The sequence below is a fragment of the Dermacentor andersoni genome, chromosome 9, assembly GCF_023375885.2.
Source record: "Dermacentor andersoni chromosome 9, qqDerAnde1_hic_scaffold, whole genome shotgun sequence".
Taxonomy (NCBI): Eukaryota; Metazoa; Arthropoda; class Arachnida; order Ixodida; family Ixodidae; genus Dermacentor; species Dermacentor andersoni.
This window is the reverse complement of record NC_092822.1, coordinates 103,749,503-103,772,632: the sequence shown is the minus strand read 5'-3', so window position 1 is coordinate 103,772,632 and position 23,130 is coordinate 103,749,503.

Here is a 23,130-nt window from a genome sequence, read left to right as displayed (position 1 = left end):
AATCTATGGAAGAGTATCTTTATCCAGGTGAAATATCAATAGCAGGTACTGATGTAAAGCAGGAAACTTATACAAAAATTTCATGGTTTGAACAGCACATGGGAGGCATTCCCGAATCGTGATCGCCACGTTACCGATATCCTTCAAAAATGTTTAGAATCATTGCATTCTACCGGTTATGCAATATGGCACATAAACCTGGAGGTTAACAAAGAAACTTGAGAAGTCGAGGACTGTGCAGAAAGCGAAGTAACAAAAATTGTTGGAGATAGCATTACGGCAGGAAGACAGTGGCGTAGTAAACCGTGGCAACTGATATGCTAGCTGAGATTAAGAAAAAAAAATGGAATCGGCGGGCAGGCCATGCACGTCTTCAATCACTTGTTGCCAATTTATAACAGGTGATTACATAAGCGTGACAGAATGGATGTCAAGAACTGCAGCCGAGGATGGTAGAAAATTGCGTAATGGGACAAAAATATGTTTGTAGGCATAGGATACAATCAGCTCGCATAAGACGGGATTGTAGGGAGCGGCATTGGTTTTGCAGTGAACAAAAATAGGTTTGTGGTGCTTACAGTAGAGACTCGTGAAGGTGCGAGGACACCTCAGCTGTTGGCACACTAATAAACATCACAATTGGCTCTGAAAAAAACAACCCGTTATAAAAAATAAAGCAACGTTGTCCCGACAAATTGTTTTATTATGCATACACTAAAGGCTTCCACAGTTAAGGGCATTTAGTACCAATAGTGCAATGAGCATTTTTATTTGTAAATAATGGTTTATATGCGGTTGATTCATTCCAACAATCCACTTTTTTTTGCAGCAAAACATTCTGCTGCTGGAGGCACTCAACCACCTGCTGGCAGTAGGCGAGCGCCAGGCATGTGCTCTTGAGAGTGTGGCAAGGTCCAGAGGGCTGCTCTGCAGCAGTAGGATCAGTGCCCTCACTGCTCTCCAGTCGAGCCCCCAGAACACACCTTATAAAGGAGCTTTCAGTTTATTATTTTGTTTATTATTCAAGAGCATGAATAAAATTATTGCAGTAAACATTGTGCTGTGCATATTGGGACACTTGTAACATGCACTTGATGTCTCTTCAAAATGGGCAAAAACGTAAGACAACCTGTGCCACTCTTGGACCGTGTAAATGAAAAAGACACTAATGCAGCATATACGTCATTGTGCTGTTTGTTCTTTCTATGTGCAAAAATACAGTGGGTGTTGATTAGCCACAAGATGAATGGTGTGTGTATTTCACAATGAAAAGACGGGAAACGGCATGAGCTTGATAATGCTATCACCTATAGACTGTGCATATGAATGCAACACTCCCCGATGTAAACGTGCCATTACATGCATGTTCGATACGACATATTCTTTAACAATGTCATATATTTGCATGTACTAATTTTCACACAGCTTAAGCCCATGCGTAGCTCACTTGTGATGTATTCATTTCATAGGCCAAATAATTGTACACTTTGTCCTTTTGTGTTGTATGAAAAGCGGCATCCTCTAGTCAGATACAACTTCGCAAGACAGGAGAGGCCCCGCCCAGATGACCAAAGTGCAGCTGCCCATTGCCTCCACGTCTAAAGAAATAGTCCCTCTCCAATGAGCGGGTATTAGTGCGTCCAGCAGCACGACGTCAGTGTAGAGTGTGTGCCCATTGGTGCAGGCTTGTGTTCACCTGCCATTGAAGTGCAGATTCTGCGGCCTGCTAAAGTTGTATCCGACTATAGAATCACGTAATGCCTTGCACTGGTTGCATAGACTTTAGCAACTTGATAGCACACAATGATCAGGAACAGAAATCTATAAAGGTACCCAAGCAAAGCTGGCTGGCCACACTTCTATTATGAGGGGCTGTAAATATGTCTTGCCAAATATTCTCATGACATCCTTGAAAAAGAGGTGGTGTTTGGCACTTCTTTAGAATCAAAAACAGATTACAGTGAATGTTGTGTAGCACGTCAAAACAAACTGAGCTTGGTTATCTGCACAGCATGTAATGGAAGCTTGTGCTTCACATAGGAAACAAACTGCTCTGTCCAGTACAATTGTCGAGTTCGGTGTGGCACCTATTGTCATTAGTGTCAACATACAAATTTTCAAAGGCCATTCATTTCACCATTATTTTTGTATGACGGTTCTTTCAATCAGTGCTTGTATTACAGGAGCAGGTGGATTTGAAAGCAAAGCTTTGTTTGAAAACCTTCAGACTTCCATAATTGTGTGGCAAGGCACTGGCATGGTGTCGAATACCTCACACTTCCTCGGTCCTGCACCAAAGAACAAAGAAGCCCAATGCTCTGTTTGATGTTGGATCGCGCAACAATTCGACGGCACACAAAGAAGAGTAACACACAAAGCATAGCGTTCTGCTGTGTGTATTTCTCTTCTTTGTGTCCCGTCGAATTGTTGTGCAATTCAACTTCAAGCTTCTATACCAATACAACCAGTCTTCAACCTCATCAATGCTCTAGTTATTAAGCCACAATGGCGCACATATTTAAAATGTCCCAACACGAATTAGCTTTCCAACAAATCACCGCAAGCATAAAATTTTGCTGCACAGGTGTATGCACGTGCCATATTCTGTACCACTAAACTCGCAGGAATCGAAGGGGGCAAGCAATAACTAGCCTTACTGCTGCCGTTACCATCGTCATCATGACAACAATAGAAAGACAGTGCTGCGTTTCAGTAAAGGGAGTGCCGGGGGGAAAAGAGTGACAGCGAGGCTTATAATAAAATAGCAGTTACAAGACACGTTCAATGCCAAAATACGCTACATATCGCTTATCCTACTTTGGCATTTACACGTTTGAGCATGTCACAGTTTGTGTAATCATTGCTCTAAAGCTGTACAAAAGGTCTATTCCCTCTGCAATCTTTATTTTTATCATGGCGGGTTAAAGACCCACTTTTCATTGGCACCTGCACCACATTTCTCCCGATATGTAATTTTGCCTTGGTGGTTCACGACATCTTCACGCACACCGAGTTCTGCAGAGCAGTGGATCTGCATTGTTCTACTGCTGAAGAATTAGAGCCCCATTATGAGACGAAAATATATGATTGGTCCATACAGAATAACGCTGCCCCCCCCTCCAAAAAAAAAAAAGAAAATACACTGAACCACTGGCACAAACAGTGAACATAGCAAACACTCTGAAGTATTTTCTTCATGCAAGCCAGCACACTAAGGTTCTCGATGCATTTTCATTTCGCCGTAAATGCATAGGCACAAATGGCTTGGTGCGACATCCACATCTCGCACTGCAACGAATTGTGCAATGCCTTGCTGTTTCATAGTGTGGCCGATATATGACGCATGACCATAATTCAGCATTATGCATACTAACTTGTACTAAGTAATCTCATAAGAAAAACCAAGTTCTTTATGAGATTAGCATTCACAGGGTACTTCACACAATTTGCGATATCCATTTATCTATTCATACTTCTTTAACCTCTTTCCCCAAAAAGTGAGCCATTTGGAAGGCACCCTGATAGATAAGTAGAACAATCTGTAAAAATTCAGCAACCAGCGAAAAAGCCATTATCATAGGCTGTCGCATGTGTGATGTCGGTAACACAAAATTTAAGTCGGCTACACAGAAGTAACAAATTTGACAATGTGGTGCGTCTAGACATTGCTTCAATGTTAATCACAGTAACGCTGACATTGAAGGCGCCTTAATTCCTACGTACGTTCCGTCGACATACCCGACTACGTTCGTAATGTTTCCGCGAAGTAAATAGCGTTCTTTTATAAATGCCCGCTCAGCCGCAGTCTTCGGGGAATCCAGCCACCGCTTCCGCACTCCCGCACCAATAAGCGCATCAGACATCTCTGACACAGAGGCTCACAGTAGTCTGATGACGTCCAATGTAACGCTCGGCGCCGACGCTTCCCTGAAAACTCCCAGTCCCGTAGAAACTGAGGGCGCAGAGGACTTGTTCTTCGACGGTGAGCGAATGAAGCCCGCCACGCTGTCTCCATATACGAGAGTCTTCGCCTAGCTCGTCACACAGCCAGCGCACTGATGTCTTCGACAGGCGAAAATGACGCTGAAACTCCACGGCGGTCATGTACGTGAACGGGTCCAGACGGTCATACTGACGCTTGCTGCCGCTGGATGAAATAACACAGGCTGCTGCTGCCGCCGCCATGTTCCCGAGTTGAACTCGGAAGGGGTTTCGCGATGCACGAGTTTAGCACGAGTTCGCCTGTCAATCAAAGCCATACGTCACGCCCCGCGCGAGGCATGTAACTCTTGTGCGCGCACCCACCACGGTTGGGCCACGCCCAACTTATCTTTCGGCAACAGCGACGCGGTGCCGAGCTGACAGGCATCAACAATATTCACCACCGACATAAAACACGCACAACGCACTGTCATCGGTGATGTACTGCGCTCTACTATCAAAAACAAAGCGTTGACTGTCGCTGGCTTATGCATATATCTTCTCGGGCTGAGATGGCCCCACATCACGGTTTCATTGCCTGCATTGTGGCGACGTAGCGCAGAGTAAATAATTATCGGCACGTCACTGTAGCTGCTTGCAAGGCGTCGATGCACCGAAGGTGACGACGATGCTGAGGAGTGCGTATCGCAGCAGTCGTTTGAGATGGCTGCTCTGTCATCGGTGATGTATCGGAGCCACAACGTCGTAAACACGATCAGCGTCCGAGAATCGCTCGCTCTTCTAGACCCAGTGCAATGGCATTTCTTCATCACAAGCACCGTGCACTCAACAGTTCCAACACCTTCCTCAGTTCGAAGTCTCATTTCATAACCGCACACAAGAGCCCTCACCTGCCAAAATGCAATTGCTGCGGTGTCGTTACGGTATCCTTCTGCGATCGCTGCTGGCTCCAGCATAAGTAATCCGCAAGCACCTTGGTGCGCACAAAACACTCAAATACTGCGTACATGCGCTCAGAGGCACTTTCACTGGGCAAGCGATGACAAGCGATGAATTGTGTCGTTGGGAAGCACGCACTTCTTCGCAATGCATCGCCGAGGCTTCGCGCACAAGGATAAACTGGTACATTTTCACTGAACTGCGTCACTACGGGCACTACGGACCGTCATTTTGCAGCGACAGCCGTTGTTCCCGTATTTATGACTAGTGTATCATTTTTAGTTGGTAAAGCAGGGGCCTTAAAGCGCCTGCGATGAAGAGCCGTACCGCGGCGCTGCGTTTCTATTCCCCTAATAGAGAAAGAGTGGTGATCACTGACATTATTGAGAATAGTACTGTAGCGCCCCTAGGTGACTTCTCACCGTATGAACTGCCTCGGGCCTCGGGTGCGCGACCCGCTTCAATGTATCCGCTTCTAAGCTTTCGCCTCACTGTCGCCACTCGTGGCAAGAAGTGCAAAATTTAATAGTTTGCTCGATCTCCGTTTCTCATCAGAAATTTCTAGCATTCAAAACGGAAAACAGACACTTAAAGAAATAAAAATGTTCGTAATTTTATTTGTTGTATTTTAACGTATTCGTTTGAGCGAAAGTGTAAGTGCAAGAATGCGCCGCATGTACCCTGTTCGCATTCGATGGAGGATAGAAAGATAGTCCCGAAAGAGGAGGCACGCCCTTGACGCGCCCGCGAAAGGCGTGGCAAGCGGCTCACGGCAAGTGTGCAGACAGACAGCGGGACAGTCACGGTATTGCTAAGTTGCGATAATCCGTTGATAACAATACGCGGCGCTGGCGCGTTTCGTTGTGCAGCCGTCTGCGCTTGAAACGTGAAAGCAGCGTCCCGCGCAGGGTGCGCTCATGTTGTCATACGCGGCTTTTTGTCTACGTATTTTTTTGCCTGCTGCCTTTGCGCGTCCCGCGCTATCTCCGTTCACTGACTGCCGTCGAGCAAACTCGGGTAAAACTCGGGTGAACGAGAAACTCGGCGCATCCTGCATAGCACCCCTGGTCCTGAGCTCAGAGCCTCTTCAGGTTCTGAAATGCGCTTTTCTTGACCTCATTCCATCGAACTTTTTCGGGCTCTCCCTTTCGGAGGGCGTCTGTCAGGGGGCTTGCTACCTGTGAGAAATTTGGAATGTACCGCTGGTAATATCCCACGAGCCCCAGAAAGGCTCTGACATACCTCTTAGTTCGTGGTTCAGGAAAGTTCTTGATAGGGCCTATCTTTAGTTCGGAGGGCCACCGCGTTCCTTCTCCTACGACTTGCCCTAGGTAGGTAACTTGTGAACAGCCGAAGTAGCACTTTTCGGCCTTTGCCGTGAGACCCGTGTCTCTTAGACGTGCCAGCACCTTCCTTAAGTGCTCCATGTGATCGTTACAGCTGTTAGAAAAGATGGCCGCATCATCTAAGTAACCATTCGCGTAATCCTGTAGGTCTTCCAAAACGATATCCATCAGCTTGGAAAAGCTAAACGGTGCATTCTTAAGCCCGAAACTTAACATTAGTGGTCGAAATGTGCCAAGCGGGAAAGTGAATGCTGCGTAGCGACTTGAGCTTTCTGACATAGGCACCTGCCAGTACCCTCTAACTAAGCCGATTAATGAAATGTTCAACTCGCTCTTCTAAGTTAGGTGTATGATAAAGTTGGTCACTTGTAATCACATTCAATTTCCTATAGCCCACACATGGACGCGGCTCTTTCCCGCTCGCCTCTACGAGAATCATTGGCACCACTGTTTGCTGTCTCAATGATTCCCAACTAAAGCATTCGTTTGATCTCTACTGCCATTATTTCTCGCTGACGAGGTGAGAACCGGTACGGTTTGGATTGGACGGGCACGTTTCATGTCACCTTAATCTCATGAGTAATGAGGGTCATTCTACCCGGCCGGCTACTGAAGCACTGGCGAAATTCCTCAGAAAGTTTCCGGAGGTCGCTTACTTGATCGGCTTCGAGAGCCAGTCGGTTTACAGACAGATTCAGGTTGTCCTCTATGGAGCGTTCCGCATCTGTCACTATCGCTAAAACTGGAAGTTCGACCGCGACTTCTTGAGACGCGTTTACCACCATGTTCACAACCTCTTCCCTTCCGCAATAAGGTTTCATTAAATTGCAGTGGTAAATAATGCCTTATTCTTTTTCCGGGAACTTCTTGGGTGTAGTTAGTCTCCGATATCTTCTGGGTAACCTTTACGGGTCCATCCCACTGTACCTCAAGTTCGTTTTTTCGTGAAGGCCCTCGGATCATGAACCTGTCGCCTATCTTAAATGTTCGCTTGAGCGCATTTCTGTCATAGTACGCCTTCGCGGTTACCTGGGCCTCTTTTAGGTTTTTTTTTTTGAACCAGTTCTCGCGTGATAATTAAGCGAACCAGCAATTGTAAAACATAACTAACCACCATCTGGCTTTCACCTGTTCTTTCGCGCATTTCTCTTAGGGCCCGTACATGGTCGCTCCGCACGTCCGTTCCGCCCTCGTCCGGCCGCGTGCGGAAGCCTCTCTACTGGTGAGCGAGGAGCGGACGCAAGTTTCCCGTCCGCCCGCCTGCTCGTCTCTCATTGGCTGGTCCGAGGCGGATGGTTCGGCTGTCGTCACAGCAAACATGGCGCGTGCTCGAAGCGAAGCGAAGCGGGGACGCAAGGCCTAGGCTACAGCCGCGTCAGAAACAGTCTATTTTTTTCTCCTTTTTGTGATTTTTACCAGAGATGTGGCACCCACGGAGATAGTCATCGGAAGAAGCAAGCCGGTGTACGCTTCCAGACTTCATCAGTGCGTGCGATCGCCAACAGAAACAGACGGAGCGCAGGAAGTGTGTGTTGTGTTTACGAGAGCGTCGGAAGAAATATTTCAAGCCGTCGACTTCGTGATTTCTTGTGCCATGCTTCGCGTGTGCGTCGCAGACGAGAACTCCATCACATACACATGTGTTCTGAGCAGCACACATGTTCAAGGCGTAGCGAAATAAGTAGCGTCCGATTAGCGCACCCAGCGAACACGATTGGTTTCTGTTCTGCGTATGCGGATCGTTGCCGCGAAGTGGTGAACGCCAGCCCTTCGCAACTTTCAGAAGTAACGATACGATCAGTAGCGATAAGTTTTTATCGCCTAGTTATCGCTGCCATTCTGCGTGTGCTATACTGCGTATGAGCTGTTTTGCCGGCTGCGATGCGCCGTGGTGACTGCGACGTTCGAGCTGTGCTTTTGCTGTTATGAAGTGCGTTTGCGAGCTACAAATCGTGATATATATGTGCGATGTGTTGCAGCGTTACTGGGTGCACAAGTGATCGTACTACGCGATGTTCGTGTGCTCAGAAGTGAGCTGAGCATAAGTGTTGCCGATTGCGTTTTCTTATGTAGTAGCCCGATAGAGAAGCCCTATCACACCGGCCTTTTCTGCTTCGTACATCGATCGTTTCTTTCAAAAGTTGCTACTGCACGGTTGAAGATGCTTCTATCGGTGGCGGGAAATTAGGGAACATCATAATAATTGCATACGTCAAGACGTTCAGCGCTGTCGTGAAATGTGGACGCGCCTGAGAGCACTAATGTCATGAATGCATATTTCTGGCAGCCTTGATTTTCATAATCTGGACACTAGTGTGAAGATCAAGAATTTCTAGATTTCATGAAGTAAATTGCTTTATATTTTGTGATGCAAGCGGCTTACACAGCCAAAAATCTGTGCTGCTTGTTTTTGACTAGTGACTAAGCACAGAGTCTGTTAGTGAAGACACAAGTGGCATGGTAGATGAATATGTTATAGGTAAGAACTGGATACTACCTTAATATTAACTAAAAATTTTACATTTGCTGACAAAAAGCACTATGAATGTAAAAATGTACACGTAGGATGAGTTGTAACTAGTAAGTGTCACAGGTATGGTGTTATATAATATTCTGCTAGCAGCCAGCAGAACTGCATGAAAGAAATTTTGCCCACCGTTCTTTCTTCCTCACTGGCCAGCCATGGTCCCGTTACTAATGCAGGCAGAATTGGGCAAGCGAAAGTTTGTGGTTACTTTGTTTATCCACTCTATTTGATTATCTGGTTTGTGTTGCCTGTTTTGGCACGAGCCTTTAGTTTAAAGTAAACAATAGCACAAGTACCAGCATTATATGCCTGATAAGTGCTTTATTTTCTTTCCTCGTGTTCATTCTGCCAACCTTCATTAGCAAATAATGTGCATTAAACTGACTTGGGCCTGTAAAGTATGTCCATTAAATGTTTTTCCATGCACTTTCATCTGCCAGTAAGTTCACTGCTACCTATCATTCATGGGTGTGGGATGTTGGATGCTATAAGTGGCTATCTGACTGATCTTTATTTTGAATAGGCCACGGTTCCACACATTAACTGAACCGTTTTCAGCTGCGCTGCCAGACTATAGAAAAGGGCACCTCGCCTCTTGTCATTCTTTAGCATGTTCATGGCCACAGTGCATTGTCCCTGAGAAGTCAGCTGCTATCACAATATAAAACGTGCCTATTGGCTGTTATGAGTTTATACTGAACACGAATTTTCAGTTATGTAAGCATTAGTTATGTGACCAAAGCCAGCCAATGAACACGAACTGCTGGCAGAATTTTCAAGTTACTCTGCAGGCAGAGTGTCTGCTCTCTATATTATGTTAGCCACACTGCTTTGTCAGTGTGCTGAATAGTTCTTTTTTGACAGAAATTTACTACCCAGCCAGACAAGACATTGCCAAACCATCAATTTTAGGCCCGTACACATGGTCACTTCTTTATTTTATGATTTTCTGGGCATGACAGCCATGGCTTAACTTATGCACGGAGTTGAGTTGCTGCATGTGAGAAAAAAAAATCACTGCGTAGCTAATAGGAATTAGACTGGTACAAAAAAATTATTTATCTTTATGGCTTGCAGTATAAGTGGTGCTGTTCATTTGATGCACACAGTAACACGTGAACACAAATGTATGTGTACCTTGCATTTATGTGCATGTGTGTGTGAATAAAACAGCACAACTTCTAATATCAAGGCACGTTGTACCAACTATACCCATTAAAGATGTTCTATGTGGTATTCAGCTGATCGTATTGAAATGTTATCACATGGTGCAGTTACAACATTTCATACCTGTATGTAAACCTATTTAAGAACTGTATTCACTGCATGCGAGAATCCATATTTTAGGCCAATGCAGTACCTGGGGTAGCAGCTTTTTAGTTAGCTTTTGCCACAGCTCATTAGAGCGATCTTGTTGACTATGCCATCCAAACAACTCATATAAAGGTTTGTGTTTAGTATACCAGCAGTGAAATACTGAATGCAGCTGCAATTCTTTGTATACTAGTGAGATTAATTCCACTGCTCATTGTTCTGTAACGTATTGTTCTTCAGTCACACATGGTGACAGTATTTGGCGTCACGAGTTCTAGGCTATTTTTCACATGGGCCTTTTGATGAAGTGAAATCTGCCTCTTCAACAGTCAGTTTAGTGGAAAGCCACCACTGAACCAATAGCTCAAAGGCCAATTCCTGCATGCTTTTCGCCAATTGGGTAGTGCGCGGAAACTATGTGTGATACATCACTTCAGCTACACCAATAATCACACAGCTAAACCTGCCACGTATAGTTAAGTCATTGATATAGGCAGAGGAAGATGATTTACGTATGTAACAGTTACTCATCCCTTGAAATGTGAATGACCCAAACCTTCGCGAGCATATCAGTCACAACCATCCAGCAGCACAAGTGGGAACACTTGTGCTATCACAAACGAAAACAAGTAGAATAGTACCACCGTCTCAGCTGGTTTGTTGTGATTACCTTGCCTGCAAGTTTCTTGTTTATATTGGATAGGCTTCCTACTTCCTACAAATAGCTTGTATACATATTTGACCTGCACCGCAAAGAGCTGATGTGACAAAAAAATGTGTACACCTTAGTGTTATGTTGCTTTTCATGGTGTCTCAATTTACTTAATACAGTTTTGAATTTACAGATTGCTTCACATGTTTATAGCTAAAAACCACTGAAAACTACTTTCATTGTGACTGCAAGGTCATAACACGACGATTTGTGTGGTTTACTTCCTGTTCATCGGTGTGTCCTTGCACTATAAATGTAAAATGTCACACCTGCAAACCTGAGCATCCACCCTTACATTTCAAACACTTTGTTGAATGCTCGGCAGTTATGCTTACAAGCACATTGTGACAGCAAATCTATACCACCTTAATTTAAGTGCGATGTAAAGGGTTGTTTGTGCATATCCAAGCTGTTCTAGCGTGCCTGCAGGGATACAGCATTGTCCAGTGGCACCGTATAGTTCAGGCATAACAGTGAACTAGTAAAAAAAGCGGCTGATAATACTAAGCTGACCCATATGTAGGAGCATTATATTATCTAACCCGCACGCAAAGTTGCTTTCAGTGTACTGAATAACCGCAGCTTTGATTTACCAAGTTATATTACTGCACACACAGAGCGCTGAAACAAAGTCTGTACAATGGTGAGAAATGTGCCAAGGAATGAAAGATAACTTGTGATGTGTGGATTTGAATAGTAGATGTGAATGCATACCCAATTCACCAGTATGCATGTTTTCTTTTCGAACAATTTTACATTTGGCACAGAGGCTGAGCCACTACGGCCTCTTGACTGCAAATTTCTGTGCTCTCACAGTGGTAATGGAAGTATCGTTCATTTGGCTACCCAAATAGTGAATAGGTAATAGAGCACTACAATCTTTCAGTTTTACGCAGAACACCTTGTGCATTATTCACAAAACTGACCCTAAGGAACTATTCGCTGGTTTGTTATGGAAATAAAAAAATGACAATGAATGTTTCCTCGCTTTTTGTGTGGCCCTGTCTTCTGCCCTACGCACCTTCATTTCATTGTCATGTGCATGTTAAAACAGCAACTAAGTAAGAAAGACAAACACAAAACTAATAACTACATCAACATTTTCACACCACAAGAGGTCACTGAACTCACTGCTAAGCTACACTTGATAATGTCGGTTTGCTTTCAAATAAATACAGGCACTGGCCAGCTGTTTATGTTATGCTATGCATTTTTCATTTTCCTAAAAATATGGCTGTGCATGAGCTAGCAAGGTTGTTACTACATAAATACATAAACAACATGCAGCTCATGCCCAACTAACTCGTATAACCTGATTAGAGCTTATTTTTTATATGTAGAGCAATCAAAATAGAACACACATGTATGATGCCGGCAGTATCAAACAATCTCAAGTCGAACATCCTTGTTTGGTGCCATGGGTGAGAGAGGGAGCATGCCTGTCAAGGTACTGCTTAATTTTGTGCGCTTTGGGAATGTTTGCGCATTGTTGAAATGTTAAATTAGGTATGTTAAGTAGTAAGGTGGCAACATATTGGGTAGCCAGGCTGGCAAGAAAGAATGCAATTGTTTGATTTCACTCAAAATAAGTTTTCATATCAGCAATGTAAATTATATGCTTTCAATTAAGTACTCCCCTTGGAAACATATTTCTTAAGTGTGCATATATCTGCATAAGGTCACCGCTATACATACATATTGCTTTAAGCCAGTCATAATGAATTGTACATTCACTGCTTAACCTTCAATTTCTTGCTGCATGAAGTTAACCACTTATGCATAACTTTTTTTTTGCACACGGTGAGAACTTCAGTCATCGCTGAGCAAATAATTTAAGGAAAAGGCATTCCATGAATCCAACTGCTTTAAGCACTCTCTTAAAATTGGCAGAGTGAAAAAAAAAAAGCACGAGCAAGCGTATCAGCAAGCTGTACTCGGAGCCTCACACGCGTGCTCAGTGGTAAAAAGGTGCGTCTTGGCGACCTACGCAAATGCATTCCGCGACAGATGTGCGTGTGTTCCGTATTCTTGCAAGCTGTCACTAGCACTACAGAAACCGCGCTTCCGGCGACACTATCAGTTTCGCGTGACGCAGAACGCAGCACGTTGGATAATTAGAGAGGTTTTGTTCAACCAGCTAAAGCAGCGCGCACTGAAAGTAATCATCCGAGAATACGTCGCGTGATGCGACGTGATGCGATTGCAATACATCTGTAAAAGGTGGCGCAGATAAGACGACTTTGCAATGTTTCGAAGCAGGATGACGGTGCCAATGCAACACATACGGCTGCAGAACAGAATGTGGCAGCCTAGAGTCGCATTTTCACCGGGACGCGGAAACTTGAAATCACATCTGCAAAAATATGCCAGTGTCGTCTGCTGTCAAAGGTCGTTGCCAACCTTGAACGCCTTTGCTCCGCCGAACGGTTGCCAGCTGTCAACAGGCCGCGTCGCCCAATAGGAGTGCGCATGCGTTCCGGTCGTGCGGATTGAGCGTGCATCGAATTTCGCGACACCGTCCGCCTTTCGGGCTTCCGCACGCGGCCGGGCGAGGGCGGAACGGACGGGCGGAGCGACCTTGTACGGCCCGCTCGCAAACATGGTCGCTCGCAAACACACTTCATAACAGCAAGAACACAGGTAGAACGTCGCGGTCACTTCGACGCGTCGCAGCCGGCAAAACGGCTCACACGCAGTATAGGACACACTTCATAACAACAACACAGCTCGAACGTCGCGGTCACCTCGGCGCGTCGCAGCCGCCAAACGGCTCACGCGCAGTATAGCACACGCGGAATGGCAGCGATAACAAGGCGATAAAAATTTGTCGCTATTGATCGTATCATTACTTCTGAAAGTTGCGAAGGGCTGGCGTTCACCACTTCGCGGCAACGATCCGCATACACAGAGCAGAAACCAAACGTGTACGCTGGGTGCGCCAATCGGACGCTAGTTATTTTGCCACGCACTGAACATGTGTCCTGCTGCTCAGAATGCACGTGTATGTGATGGACTTCTCGTTTGCGACACGCACGCGAAACATGGAACAAAAAATCACGAAGTCGACGGCTTCAAATATTTCTTCCGATGCTCTCGTAAACACAACACACACTTCCTGCGCTCCGTCTGTTTCTGTAGGCGATCGCACGCACTGATGAGGTCTGGAAGGGTACGCCGGCTTGCTGCTTTCGATGACTATCTCCGTGGGTGCCAGATAACTAGTAAAAATCACAAAAAGGAGAAAAAATAGACTGTTTCTGACGCGGCTGTAGCTTAAGCCTTACGTCCCCGCTTCGCTTCGCTTCGAGCAAGCGCCATGTTAGCTGTGACGACAGCCGAACTGTCCGCCTCGGACCAGCCAATGAGAGACGAGCAGGCGGCCGGACGGGAAACTTGCGTCCGCTCCTCGCTCACCAGTAGAGAGGCTTCCGCACGCGACCGGACGAGGGCGGAACGGACGTGCAGAGCGACCATGTACGGGCCCTAACATTCTGAGAGGGGAACGGATAGTCCGACCGTACACCAGCTCGGAAGCAGTGAACGCCGTTGCCTTATGTGGGACTGTTCTCAACGCGAGCAGGGTTGCAGGTAAACATTCCTCCCAATCTCCTTTGTGTTCATGGTACAATGCACGTAACGCTCTCTTAACCCTTTACTGCACAATTTTTTGTTTCCTCAAAATATTATTCGTAGAGTTGTAGGGAAGCATAAACGTAGCTGCACTGCCATGGAAACTAACTTCAGCGAATTTCTGTGGTTTGAATTTGCAGAAAAAGGGTATGTTGCATATGTGCAACAACGTGCAAATAAAGAAGTTGAAGATGAAAGATAGGGCTTAATGTGATTCATACTCAGATGTTTATTTGCACGTGACAATCATTGGTGCACTTATGTTTTAGTGTGCAACAAAAAGAAGCAATTGTTTTTCATTGTGCAGCACAGGTGGCTCCCACACTTCATGCAGTATGTCATGCAGATCCCTGTGCAGCCGGGAAACAATGCAGTGTTTTCGCGTTATTGTCAAAATTTAGAACATAGAAGCACAGACGTAAGGTTTTGCCCGTGACGACGGGACACGGCAGCGTGCGAATGCACTGCATATTTTTCAAACAAAAAAGGAAATTCAACGAGAAACCATCATGCGCACACATTAAATGGAGACGGACTTCCACTCTTGGTTGTTGTCACCCCTGGGAAGGTCGCTACCCTCACTGTCAGGAGGAATTGCTCGGCCATAAAAGTGTTTGGGAGCCATTTCACTTTTCCGAAGAAAGTAAACCATGTACACGTTGTTGCATTTATGCAACATAGCAACATTCCATCACCAGGAACAACTATTTCGAGATAACAAAGTCTTTTTTTAATCTACAGAGTCAGGAGGATGTCGAGCTTAGCGTAAGATTTTTTTTTTGCGCTTTGACTTATGGAGAAATGCATTTACAAGTGGCAAAATATACCTGTATCACTGCTCGCGGGCGCGTGGAGACTCCGCCACATTTGTTTTGCTAGATGATGCGAAGGATGAGCACAGATTGCAGCACAAGGCGGCACATTTTTTAGGCGAATGTTGCGGAAATGCAACAACGTGTACAGGCAGCTCCAAACGAACTTTGCTTCTGTTTTTAATGCAGTTCATCGGAATGTTGCGTAAATGCAACAAGGTGGAGTAAAGGGTTAAACACCGAGGGCATCTTTTCAACGCTGTTTCATTGTGGATGGTACACGGCGTTGTGTGTCAGCCGCACACCACACCTTTTGTAGGAAAGTCGTGGTTAAAGCACTTGTAAACACCGTCCTCTGGTCAGCCTGAATCTGCAAAAAAACCGATTCGCGCAGACGTGGACAACAGAGCGTCGACTATCTCGGTGGAGCTCAGTTCCTTCAAAGGAATCGAACTATGTCGCGGCACAGAGCATCGTCAAAAGGTACTTGCACCCTGATCGGCACGGCGGCAAAGGCCCGGCTACGTCGATCACCAGCCGTCGGAATGGCTCCGTGATTAAGGGAACCAACTTTAAAGGTGACTTGCGTTTGTCTCCTGGCTTCCCAAATCGCTGGCACGCGTCACAGGACCTTACATAATTTTCCATATCCTTAAAGCATCCTGGCCAGTATTATTCTAACAAGAGCCTCTCCTTCGTTTTGGTGATTCCTAAATGGCCCGACCAGCCATTTCCGCGACACAAAGTCAGGAGATCCGCCCGATACCTCTCTGGAATGATTAAATGATCGAGGATACGGCCCCTACGATCTCGGTAGTGTGTATACAGCAGCCCTCCTTTTTCGTGGATGATAACGTTGCGCCTAGCTATGCCCTCCTTCGCATTGTAGTGTCAACGTGTCAGAGTCCGGTCCCTCCATTGCTCCGCGCTGAGCGACTCCCTGTCCGCCTGGAGGAGTCTGTCAAAGCCCCCAGAGGCAGGCAAAAGTACAGAGCTGCTCTCCCTTTCTGTTACTTCCACTGACGACCTTTCTTCGCTACGCGAGTTTTCTACGGGGATCATTTGAATTGGCACCTCTGCTGTCACACTTTTCTTTTTCGTCCGTTGTCCGAGGTTCTACTAGAGAATGCGCTTCCTCGTGTTCCGCCACCGCTGCGCTGAGGTCCTCGGCCAGCTGAGCGGCGATTTGGCGTGCTAGCGAGCGGGTTAATGCCTGCACCGTTCCTTCTCCGAACTATTGACCGCACTCCGGTAACAAACGCTCCGAATGGTTTGAAAAGAGAGCACCTTCAAAACGCCTGCCTCTGTCTCTAGTTCACCGAAAGGACCGGAAATTGTCACTCGTGCTATCTGCAGATACACGCTGTGTTCCTCTAGCACTGACTTGATCCAAGTTACCTTCCCTGTATAGTCCTCGGCGTTTACAAAAGAAGGGTGACCTAGGTCCGTGGTTGCTCCACTGTCGCTTAATACATTACAGATTTTTCCGCTAATCCGAACCTCCTGGAGATATGGACGGAGAAGCTCCACGCTTTCGTCGCTTCCGCCAACGTAGGAAAGCACTACCGGCTTTCTATTTTTCCAATCCGAGGCATAGTGACCTAGGCCCTGGCACTGATAACATCGGAACGGTCGCCTCTTCTCGAGCTCTCGCGTATCCTTCTTTGTCCCCTCCTCAGGAGAACGGCTAGCTCCTTTATCGTTCTTCCCTTCCCGAGGTTTTTTCATCGACTCGGCTCCCTCGGTAGCTTTTAACTGTGTCTGTTTTTTTGTGGTGGATACACCCCGGATTATCCCTTCCATTTGAATGCTCGTCGTCCGTAGTGAGTTTGGGTCGCATCATGTACTCATCAGCTAGCCGAGCCGCCTTATCTACCATGTCTACGGCATCTCTATCCTGCACCTAAAACCTCACTGACTGTAGAATGCTGTGATACAATTGTTCGAGACAAATACATTCTATAATTTTGTCTCTACTTTCGTAGACTTCGGCACCCTTAAGCCACTCAACAAGGTTTGTTTTCAAACCGTACGTGAACTCTTGAGTAGCCCTCATCGCTCTTTTTGCTCGCTTCTCTGAATCACTGCATAAATGCTTCCGGGTAAATTCGGTACCTCCTCAATAGCACTGCCTTTACTTTCCTGTAGTCTTCCGCGGCATTCGCCGTTAATCTTGCGACTACGTTCGCTGCCTCACAAGGCAACAAAGTCCCCAACCGCTGTGACAAGGTTCCCTGAGCGAAATTACACCTTTCGCAAGTTCTCCCGAAATGAACCAAGAATAAGGAACTGTCCTCAGCAACCTTGTACGGTTTCATACACTGGTCTATCTGACATGGCTCGAACTCGCTTCATCTACTACGGTTGTCCCCTCCACTGCCCGCCGCTGGACGCGATTTCTGAAGTTCAACCTGTAGCTCTGCCATCTCTTTCTCGTGCTTTTCTCGTCCTCGCTCAGGCTCACTCTCACATTCTTGACGCTCATGCTCCCACGTTTCTTGTATCATCTCCCAAGCAATCTTAATGCTTTCATCATCATTGCAACTGTCTTTAATTGCCTTTTGGATAGCTGGCTTTTTCATCTTTTCGTCCGCCTCAACTCCGAACTCGTCGCACAGTAACAAGTCTAACTTCGTCAACCTATTAAGATGCATCGCAGTTGCTCCGACTGGGGATTAGAAGTATTTTCCTTAAATAAGTTGTGCAAACAAACAATATGCAACAAATTCCCGATTCCTAGAACCCTCAAAATAAACATGCAAAATATAAGTCTGACGAATCAAAAGGAAAACACCACGCGCTCACTGACGGATGCAGCACCCTGCCATCTGATTCATCTGTCCGCTGTTCCCGGTTCCTGAGGACTCCCTCCGTCGAAGGCTCTTTCTTCTTCGCTGTTACCAGTTCCTCAGGACTCCCTGGGTCGAAGGCTCGTTCTTCTTCGCTGTCCCCAGTTCCTCAGGACTTCCCTGGACGAAGGTTCACCGTTATCGCTGCCACCAGTTATTGGATCTTGCCGTTGAGTGCGAGAGTTGGCCGACGTTCAGGTGGATTTTGAGATGAAACTGAATGTTTATTTAGATTATTTACAGTAATAACACAAGGTAATGAACAGTCATAATGTCATCGATAGCCGACAGTAAATCGGACGCTGCGTCCCGTGGAAAGAAGAACGAAAAAAATGAACGAATAAATGAAGGAATGAAGGAATCAATGTCTCTTCTCCGTCTCTCGCTTTTAACCCCTTTGGTCTCTCGGGGTCAAGTCATTTTCGGCCAATCATCGAGCCCGCTCATATGTCGTCATTTTCCTCGAATGGTAGGTGCCCGTGCAAGTTCCGTCACATTCGGCAGGTGGGGTCGCTCAAGGGTTCCGCTGTCGGATGGGTGACTTACCACCGGCGTTGCCTTGGTGTTGCCTCCCCGTCTGAAAGCGCTCAGCTGGAAGAGACGGGTTGTTTTCGAACGACCTTTCAGAGCTGCAAAACAGCTTTGCTCGGGACCAAGATCAACTACCTGGAACCGTGTCAGCCTCCCGTTCCACTTTCCGGATGAGTCAAGTAGGGGTGGACACAATAGCTCGACGTGCGGCACATGAGGTCGCCAACTTGGCTGACAGGTCACGGAACGTGTTAGACGCGCCCCTGCGCACCATAATTGGAATGCGACGGCGATTGGATGTGGTGGGAGAACTCGAGTGATGCCAGGAAAAGGGTCCGTCTCCAACAAAGGCCTGCTAATCTGAACCGTGCTTTTCGTGTGTTATACTCTTGGGCAGGTTAGAAAGACCGGCATTTGGGCGAGTTGTTACTGGTTGAACATCTTGAAGGGCACCCTAAGACGAGGAAGCGCTGTCCTGTGTGTTTCTGCCTCCTGTCTACGTCGTCTTGCGCCACCCCTTCAAGTTGGGCAGCGTATGAGCTCATTTAGGCATATATTATCAGAGAGATCCTGCACGTGTAACACTTTAATTACCTTATATTCCGCGGAGGTGCACTTGTTTGAGGCCAACTTGTAGCATCACTAAACGAACTAGCCCTGTTACAATATCCGCGTTTAGCGTATGCGCAAAATTTGCACCCTAGGTTCCATCCTATGAATCAGTGAATCAGTTGGTAGTTGACACGTTCTCTGTGTCCTTCGGTCGGAAAGACACAGCGCTTGGACGGGACAAAGTGAAAACAACAGAAGGCGCCACAGATCAGCGCCTTGTCTATCGTGCTCACCTCGACCCGTCCAAACGCTGTTTGTTTCCAACCAAAGGACAAAGAAACTCCAGGAAAGTTAAGGACCGCGCGAAGAGCGATGGAACAAAAATGCTAGGCGTAACGTTAAGAGACAGGAAGATAGCAGTGTTGATCAGAGAGCAAACGGGCATAGCCGCATTCTAATTGACATTAAAATAAAAAAATGGAGCTGGGCTGGTCATGTAATGCGTAGATTAGATAAGCCGCGGTACGTTAGGGTTACAGATTGGGTTCCAAGAGAAGGGAAGTGCAGTCGAGGACGGTAGCATACCAGGGGCTGTGATGAAATTAGGAAATTTGGAAGCGCTAGTTGAAATAGGTGAGCGCATGACATGAGCAATTGGAGATTGCAGGGAGAGGCTTTCGTCCTGCAGATGACATAAAATTGGCTGGTGATGATGATTACAATGCACAGAACAGCTACGTTTCAAGCCTTGGTTGCAGTTACAACAAATCCAGCGGAAATGAGCACATCCGCGAGCGATAGCAGGCAGAAAACGAGATAATGATCGCACCTAGAAACTTTACTGAGTTAAACGTGACAAGCCGCTGCTTCAAAGTATTTGCCAAATAAAGAACGAAGAGCAAAGCATGCTGATTCTTATTCAACTCATAAACGGAAATTTGGATAGCTTCGAACACATATTTATTCACGCTTTTAGAACGAACACCATATACGTTGTTCGCGTCGCTTGGACATAGCTTTATCTGCTCCGAAAGCACTTTTACGTGTTGTCTCATGCTGTGGCCAGAGTTTCGTGTCGTCCACCCAGTCACCGTCTACGATATCTTCCGAAAGAGAAATTTCCAAAGCCGCGCCGGCGCCATAAACATCCGTTGCAAACACGGAGGTAGCTCAGGCAAGAAATGGACGCGGCACCACGTGATCAAACATGGCAGCGGCCACGGGGTCACCGCGAAAAGGATCAATACTCGCCGACAATTTTCTGCGGCTATGAAGGGAAAGCTACGGAGGAAAAAGCGCTCACAAGTGAGAGCGATAGTGTTCCTGTATATGTCATCCAGGGACACTACAGAGAGCGACCGCGCCTCGCCTGATGCGTTTCGCGGCGACCGTAGCGGCGGCTCTGCACCGTTTACTACTGAAGGCGTATCGCGCCGCGTGCAAGATCTGCTATGCGCTTCCGCGGTAGTCGTGCACCCTGGCGCGTAGCAGCAGCTGAAGCACAGATCCCTATGGAGATACAGCAGGTGCGAGGTGCTCCGGGACATGTGGAAAGGTGTGATGGTTCCAGGACTTACTTTTGGAAATGCGCTTGTTTACTTGAATTCAGGGGTACAATCAGGACTCGATGGGAACCAAAGGTTAGTGGGTCGCCTCGCATTGCGCGCTCACGGGAAGGATACAAATGAAGCTGTGCAGGGTGATATGGGCTGGACTAGTTTTGAAGTGAGGGAAGCTCGCAGTAAAATTGATTATCAGGAACAACTGAGGAATACGGAAGAAAGTAAATGGGCTGGGAGAGTGTTGAGGTATCTGTACAGGAAAAACATTGATTCACAGTGGAGGAAAAGAACTAGGAAGCTTACCAGCAAGTATGCGGCCTGTAGGGTGGGCAACACAGCAACAAGGAAGGTCAAGCGGAAAGGCTGAGAGGCTGAAATAATCTCATGGGTGGCGGCAATGGAAAAGAAACCTGCCATGAGTAACTACTTAAGAGGGAAAAACGAAATCAGGAAACAAACAATTTATGATAACTCAAAGGGAAGCTCATTACTTTTCGAAGCGAGATCAGGATGCCTTAGAACACGCACCTAAAAAGCGAGATATGAAAAAGAAGCATGTGCTTGCTGCGGTAAAGCTAGGTAAAGCTTGCTGCGGTAAAGCTAGATTTGCACCCTAGGTTCCAGCCTTTAAATTAATAAATCAGTTGGTAGTTCACACTTTCTATGTGTGCATCGGTCAGAAAGAATCAGCGCTTGGACGGGACGAAGGGAAAGCGACAGACAAGGCGCGACAGATCAGCGCCTTGTCTATCGTGCTCACCTCGTCCCGTCCAAGCGCTGTTTGTTTCCAACCAAAGGACAAAGAAGCTCCAGAAAAGTTATGGGTCGCGCAAAGAGCGATGGAACGAAGCATGCAAGCGGTTTGGATCAGAGAGCAAACGGGCATAGCCGAATCCTAATTGACAGTAAGAGAAAAAATGGAGCTGGGCAGTTCATTTAATGCGCAGATTAGATAAACCGTCGAACGTTAGGGTTACAGAATGGGTTCCAAGAGAAGGGAAGCGCAGTCGAGGACGGTAGCATACCAGGGGCTGTGATGAAATTAGGAAATTTGGAAGCGCTAGTTGAAATAGGTGAGCGCATGACATGAGCAATTGGAGATCGCAGGGAGAGGCTTTCGTCCTGCAGTTGACATAACATTGGCTGATGATGATGATCACAATGCACAGAACAGCTACGTTTCAAGCCTTGGGCGCAGTTACAACAAATCCATCGGAAATGAGCACATCCGCGAGCGATAGCAGGCAGAAAACTAGATAATGATCGCACCTATTGAAACTTTCTTGAGTTAAACGTGACAAGCTGCTGCTTCACAGTATTTGCCAAATAAAGAACGAAGAGCAAAGCATGCTGATCCTGATTCAATTCATAAACTGGAAGTTTGGATAGCTTCGAATACATATTTAGCCCACCTTTTACAACGAACACCATATACGTCGTTCGCGTCGCTTGGACATAGCTTAATCAGCTCCGAAAGCACTTTTGCGTGTTCTCTGATGCCGCGGCCAAAGTTTCGTGTCGTCCGCCCAGTCACCGTCTACGATATCTGCCGAAAGAGAAATTTTCGAAACCGCGCCGGCATCATAAACATCCGTTACCAACACGGAGATTATTGAGGCAAGCAATGGACGCGTCACCACGAGATCAAACATGGCAGCGGCCACGGGGTCACCGCGAAAAGGATCTATATTTGCCGACAATCTTCTGCGGCTATGAAGGGAAAGCTACGGAGGAAAAAGCGCGCACAAGTTAGAGCGATAGTGCTCCTGTATATGTCATCCAGGGACAATACAGAGCGAGACCGCGCCTCGCCTGACGCGTTTCGCGTCGACCGTAGCGGCGGCTTTGCACCGTTTACTACTGAAGGCGCACCGCGCCGCGCGCAGGAACTGCTACGCGCTTCCGCTGCAGTCGTGCACCCTGGCGCGTACCAGCAGCTGAAGCACAGAGCGCTATGGTGATACACTAGGTACGAGGTGCTCCGGGTTATGTGGAAAGCTAGGTGTAATTGGTTCCAGGACTTACTTTTGGAAATGCGGTTGTTTGCTTGAAATCAGGGGTACAATCAGAACTCGATGGCAAGCAAAGGTCAGTGGGACGCCTCGCATTAGGCGCTCATGGGAGAACTACAAATGAAGCTGTGCAGGGTGATATGGGCTGGACAAGTTTTGAAGTGAGGGAAGCTTGCAGTAAAATTGATTATGAAGAACGACTGAGGAATAAAGAAGAAAGTAAATGGGCTGGGAGAGTGTTGACGGTATTCGTACAGAAAAAAAAACATGGATTCACAGTCGAGGAAAAGAACTAGGAAGCTTACCAGCAAGTATGCGGTCTGTAGGGTGAGCAACGCAGCAACGTCAAGAACGTCAAGCGGAAAGTCATAGAGGCTGAAATAATCTCGTGGGTGGCGGCAA